General features: G+C 40.0%; 1 protein-coding gene across 3 annotated transcripts in view; it reads left to right on the top strand.

The window, feature by feature from the left end:
- The window catches only part of SIN3A (SIN3 transcription regulator family member A), a 69,398-nt gene that overhangs the window by 5,566 nt on the left and 57,310 nt on the right, over positions 1-6,522 (top strand). The window contains exon 1 of one of the 3 annotated variants that reach the window (XM_082735835.1): positions 4,767-4,866. The exons of the other annotated variants lie outside the window; for them this stretch is intronic. The gene's annotated coding sequence lies outside the window, so the exon portion shown is untranslated. Of the gene's footprint in view, positions 1-4,766; positions 4,867-6,522 lie in introns of those variants that run through there. 3 annotated transcript variants of the gene reach the window in all.

The following is a 6,522-nucleotide window of genomic DNA, read 5'->3' as shown; positions in this document are numbered from 1 at the left end:
GAGAGTCATCAGAGACTAGAAATGTAGCCGGGGACAACCTTTCTTGGAGTTCCCTTGATGTTCAGTTACTGTGGCTGTTCGGGGCGGGGTTTTCTTTGAGCCAATAGGGTAGTGGGTAGTTGGACTTGGCCACAGTTAGGTGCCTTAGGACTTCAAATCCAGTTTGCCAGAAAAAGTCTTTAACTAGGCGGAGATATAGGAAAGGAAGGGTTGGATTTATATTTTACTATTTAAAACGATGTGTTCATAAAAGATGGTGATTTTAAAAAATTCTGAATAAAATACTCTGATTCTTCGGCTGTTACATTTTTGAATGCTTTCATTGTATATACAGGTGGTTCTGCTATGTGAGCTTAACTTCACAAAGAAATAAGTTGCAATTTAGGTAACTACAGGTATTCTTGAAAAGCCTTCTCTTATGGTTTTGTATAATTCTGTTAGAACATCAAGACTATTTCTGTTTATATTCTATAAAACAGCGTTCTTGCCGTTTTGTTAACAGAGGGTGAAGTCGAGGACTTGTATGTGACTTTTGTAGCATTGCCCTCCGACCTGTTTTGGGGAGTTGCCTTACGACGTTTCATGTTTAATGAACTGTTTTAAATTTTTTTTTTTTTTTTTTTTTTTTTTAAAGTAAGCTCTGCACCCAACATGGGGATCGAGCTCAGGAGACAAGAGTTGCATGGTCTTCTGGCTGAGCCAGCAAAGTGCCCCATAATGAATGATTTTAAATCAGTTTTTTGCTTTGAATTGATAACATTCTTTTTTCTTAAGAGAAATTATTGTTTTTTATATTTTTTCACGAGAAAATAAATGCAAAGGAATATATTTATAGATGAAAATCTGAGTAAGCCCTCTGGCTGATACCTGAACTGAAGTTAAATTCTGGATTTGTGCTTTGTTCAGTTGGGACTGAGAGCTTGATGTCCTGGCCCATATTCATGAGAAGAGAGTAAGTCCCGTCTCAGTTAAGGAAGTAGCAATGGCAAAGGTAGCTTTTTCATTTGAGCAGTTGTGACTGTGGTAGAATTGGTGTGGAGACAGAAAGCCTGGGTGTTTTTTCTGACGTATAGATTGCCAAAGATAGTGATGATAGTACAGTCTACCACTGAGGAAGATTTGGTCAACACATAGTTGTTCCCACCATTTGCAGTGCTGTCTGCTGGGAAACACGGAAGACCTAAGTCATGCCCTTAATATGTTGTCTCTTGGGGCACCAGGATCAGAAGTCCCAGATATGCTTTAAGGATTCAAGTAAGAACCTGGTTATACTATATTAGGAAAGTTTTTATAAATGCTTCTTAGCTCTCCAAATATCAGTATGATAGATACTGTAGTTTTGTCAGAGTTAAGACCCTAGATGATAGATTGGCATTTTGTAATTAAGACCGTTTTACCGTGGAGTAAGAGTGTTTTTCTTATTTGTTAAGCAAAGAGGTATGTAGTAATTTGATAAGATTATTGGCAAAGCTTAGTCTGTTTACATCTGAAATACAGACAAGATAACTGGAGATCTTTTCAAGGCAGATGTTAATGGCTGCGAATTTTAGTCGAATTAAAAGATTATGTCCCTGTCATTCAGTAATCTAGTTACGTGCTTTATTTATTTATTTTTTTAAGATTTTATTTATTTGTTTGACAGCAGGAGAGGAACACAAGCAGGGGAAGTGGGAGAGGGAGAAGCAGGTTTCTGGCTGAGCAGGGAGCCCTACGCGTGGTACAGCCAGGACCCTGGGATCATGACCTGAGCAAAACTGAGCCATCTGGGCCCCCCTAGTGAAGGGCTTTAAAAGGCTTTCTGGAGCTGCCTGCGTAGCTCAGTTGGGGGTCTGTTTTTGGCTCAGGTCATGATCCTAGGGTCATGGGATCGAGTCTGGCACCGGGCTCCTTCCTGGGCAGGGAGCCTGCCTTTCCCTCTGCCTGCTGCTTGCCCTCTCTTGCTCTTGCTCACTCTCTCTGACAAATAAATAAAGTCTTTAAAAAAATTAAAAGGCTTTCTTCCTCTTCTGAGTAATACTACTAAGAGTTGTTAAGCTTTACTTTCTGTAGATTCTCCTAAAAATAATTAACATGCTTTTTAGTTTTTTAATTAAAAAGAAATTTTTTTAAAGATTTATTTATTTATTTGACAGAGATCACAAGTAGTCAGAGGGAGTGCAGTGGGGGCAGGTGTAGAGGGAGAGAGAGAATCCTCAAGCAGACTCACCCCTGAGCACAGAACCACCCAATGCTGGGGCTCCATCCCAGGACCCTGAGCTCATAACCTGAGCTGCAGTCAAGAGCCAGCCTGTTAACCAACTGAGCCATCCAGGCGCTCTATTAACATGCTTTTTAGAACTGTACCTTCTGTCTGCTTGAAAAATGACTTTCATTTTTTTCCAAAGATTTATTTTTATTTTTTTTTAAGATTTTATTTATTTATTTGACAGAGAGAGATCACAATTAGGCAGAGAGGCAGGCAGGAGAGAGGGAAGCAGGCTCCCCGCTGAGCAGAGAGCACGATGTGGGGCTTGATCCCAGGACCCTGAGATCATGACCTCAGCCGAAGGCAGAGGCTTAACCCACTGAGCCACCCAGGTGCCCCTGGCACTGTACATTTATTAATCCATTTAATTTTCATGATAACCCTGTCTAGTGGGTACTGTGAAGTCCATGTTTTAAAGATGAAGAAACAGTGATACAGAGAGGTTAAAACTGTGGTAAGTGGCCATGATAAGTATGAACCCTGGTGTTCTGGTTCCAGAGTCCCTGCTCTTAATTCTACACTTCATTTGTGTCTGGTCTAAGGATAGTAAACAGTGAACGAGCAGTGTGCTTTTAAAAACTATTGAGGTAAAACATATGTAAACATATGAGGTAAAACATATGTGACAAAATTTACCGTTTCAGCTATTTTTAAGTGTACAATTTAGTGGCATTAAGTACACTCACTTTGTTGTGCAACCATTACAACTATCCATCCAGAACTTTTTCATCTTTCCAAACTGAAACTCTGTACCCATCAAACAACAGCTCCTTTATCTATCTATCTATCTATCTATCTTTAAGCATTTTAAAGATTTTTTTTTATTATTATTTATTTATTTGACAGAGAGAAATTACAAGTACACTGAGAGGCAGGCAGAGAGAGAGAGAGAAGGAAGCAGGCTCCCTGCTGAGCAGAGAGCCCGATGTGGGACTCGATCCCAGGACCCTGAGATCATGACCTGAGCCGAAGGCAGCGGCTTAACCCACTGAGCCACCCAGGCGCCCCTATCTTTAAGCATTTTATAATTTTAGCTCATGAGTGTGTGCATGAAGTAGGGGGGCAGAGGGAGAGGAAGGGAAAGAAAGAGGCAGATTCCCCACTGAGTGCAGAGCCCTCTGTGGGGCTCGATCTCAGGACCCTGAGATCATGACCTGAACTGAAATCAAGAGTTGGTTGCTTAATCGACTGAACCACCCAGGCACCCCAAACTCAACACCCCAACAGGCCCTTTAAATCTCTCCCCAGCCCCTAGCAACAGCCATTCTACTTTATGTTTGTGTGAGTTTGACTACTCTAGGTTCTTGATATTTAAGTGGAGTCCTACAGTAATTGTCCTTTTGTGTCTGGCTTACTTCACTTAGAATAATGTCCTCAAGGGTTTATCCATGTTGTAGCACATGTCAGAATTACCTTCCTTTTTAACGGTGAATAATATTCCATTATATGTATATATCACTTTTTAGTTATTCACATTATCGGTGGGCATTTGGTTTGTTTCCACCTCTTGGCTATTGTGAATAATGCGAAGAACATGGATATATAAATACCTCTTCAAGTACGTGCTTTGAATTCTTTTGGGTATATACTCAGAAGTGGAATTGCTCGATCAAATGATAATTCTGTGTTTAATTTTTTGAGGACCCAGCATTGTGCTTTTGAAAGCAGCTCTGAGGGAAAAGACTGGAACTCTGATTCTAAAGGGGAACTAGGTCAACACCCATTTCTTGACCACCTTCTTAAGTAGCCCTGGTCTGACACAGGAAGAATCTTTGTCCCAGAAAAGTTTACATTCTTAGAAGGAAAGGCAGATATTTACATGATGATTTTATTACACATCAGTGGAGATTGAGTGCTGTAAGAGTCAACTATAGAGAGCTGAAAGGAATTCAGAGGAGGGAGACCCTACTTTTGGGGTGGAGGAGGAGATGACACTGAATGAGCAGCAGGAGGATGAAGCTTGAAATCACAGATCCAGTTGAAGCAGGTTGTTGAATGTATGAACTTAGACATCTCAGAGTACCCCTAGAGAGTGTTTTGGGAGAGTGGCTTTTAGAAAGAGTGGCATTATGTTGAAATTCACACATGAATTGTAGTCTCTTCTAGAGTTTGTGAATCTTGTTCTCTCTTCAGTTTATAGACCTGATTGCTTTTACTGCTTTGGAAGATGTTTGAGAATAAGAATCATAGTGAAGAAATTATGGACTTGGCACATATGTTACTGCTACCATGTGAAGCTCTAGATACGCTAATATGGCCAGCTATTGTTTCCTAATACTTCCTTTCCTTCACGTGCCTTCCTAGTTCTACTTCAGTTAAGTGAGTAGTAGAAGTAATATCTTGGGATTTTTATCTTTTTCTGGTTACAGCTCAAGTAATACTTCTGGATACTTTTTTTGTTAAGGTTAAGGTTATTCAGCAGCGTACCCAGCAGGATAGTGTATTCTGCCATTATTGCTTTATCTTATTTACAAACATTTCAGAGAATCTTGGGTTTGTGTCATTTTTTTTTTTTTTTTTTAAGGTAGGTTCCCTCTGACGTGGGTTGTGAACTCATGACCTGGAGATCAAGACCTGAGCTGTGATCAAGAGTTGAATGTTTAACTGACTGAGCCACCAAGGTGCCTCCTGCCACTTTTTTGTTTTAAGATTTTATTTATTTGAGAGAGAAAAAGCAGGGTGGGCGAGGGAGGAGCAGAGGGAGAGGGACAAGGAGACACTGCTCAGCACAGAGCCCAATGTGGGGCTTGATCTCATGATCCTGAGATCATGACCTGAGCCAAAATCCAGAGTCCGATGTGTAACCAAGTGAGCCACCCAGGCACCCCTAAGTGTAAATTCTAATTGTATTTAGACAGTTATCTGTCTTAATTGTCTTTTAACGACATATTAAAAATGCCAGAAAACCTTGGCTTCCTTTAATTATGTAATTTTATTTTGGGGTCTCTCTTCAGAAGACATGCCTAGTGAGAATTGTTGTCAAATATAATCAAACGTATAGAGGTTTTTGCCTCTATACATTTGTGGGGCAACTGGTTTTCCTTAGCAAGAGCTGTACCACTAACTTAGACCATCTAGGCTGGAACTTAATTTTTGTGATAGCCTCTGTGCCTAGAATAATATTGGCACGTAATAGGTAATAAAAAGTATACCTACTGAACTCAAATTGCATTTTAAAGTTTGTTAACTACATCTCTAGTTGCAAATGGCTTCAGAGTTAAGCATTTATTAGTAGCAATTTCGAAGGCATACGTCTCTTTTTTTGCCCTTCCCTTCTTTTGTTTTTGTACTACTCATCACCTTTCTGTATTGTGTGTCTGCATGTTATTTGTACTTAGAGCATCATGGCTGTGGGTACTTCCTCAGTCCTGCTGATATGATATCCTTGCAGACTGGTGGGCTAATGAAAGATACATATATGTCTGTAATCCCTATCTGCAGTTCTGAAGCGTAAGAATTTTTTGTTTGTTTGTTTGGTAAGTTTGGTTCCACAACTGATTAATAGCCACCAGCCGGGTCTAGACTGTCTCACGTGGTGCAGAGATGTGAATGTGCTTAATTAAGGAGAGTTACCTTGTATATTCTCACCTTTCTAAAATCCAAACAATGCTGATAACTCCCAGCTTTCTTTAATTGCGGACCTCTCCCCTGTACTAGAGATGAGCATAACCCATGGCCCACTTCTTATTTCTTCATATTTCTTCTTGGATATTTAATAGGCATTTTGACCTCTTTTTTTCTGTCTTACTTGTATTTAATCTTCAGTAAGTCCTTTTTACTCTATATTGAAAATACTACTCAGAATTTGATCACTAAATACCACCACCACCACCACCCTACTCCCAACTGTAGCAGTGAATGTAAGTACATCTCTAACTTGAATTGTTTCAGTTACCTTAAGTGTTCCCTCTGCTTTGTTATTCAGCTCCTCTTGGGCTGTTCTTAGCACAGCAGTCCAAGTGAGTCTTTTAAAACCTTATTCAGACCATGTCACTTTTCTGCTTGAAACCCACCAGTGGCTTCCCAGGTCAGTCTGGTGATTAAGCTTGAATCCTCATTATATGACTTCTGAGAGCAAACACAGTATGCTCCTTACCCACTGTCCCCAACCCCATTACCTCTACATTTTCTATCAGTCTGTTTTTTCCTTCATTCTGTTCCAGTTATACAGCCTTTTTGCTGTTTTTGGAAAATATTAAGCACATATATGCATCAGGGTCTTTGCATTTCCTTTTCCTTCTGCCTGTAATTCTTCCTCACTGATTTCCACATGGTTA

Source organism: Mustela nivalis (assembly GCF_964662115.1).
Source record: "Mustela nivalis genome assembly, chromosome: 6".
Classification (NCBI taxonomy): domain Eukaryota; kingdom Metazoa; phylum Chordata; class Mammalia; order Carnivora; family Mustelidae; genus Mustela; species Mustela nivalis.
The sequence above is the reverse complement of the archived record's forward strand: the minus strand, read 5'-3'. Positions and strand labels throughout refer to the sequence as shown.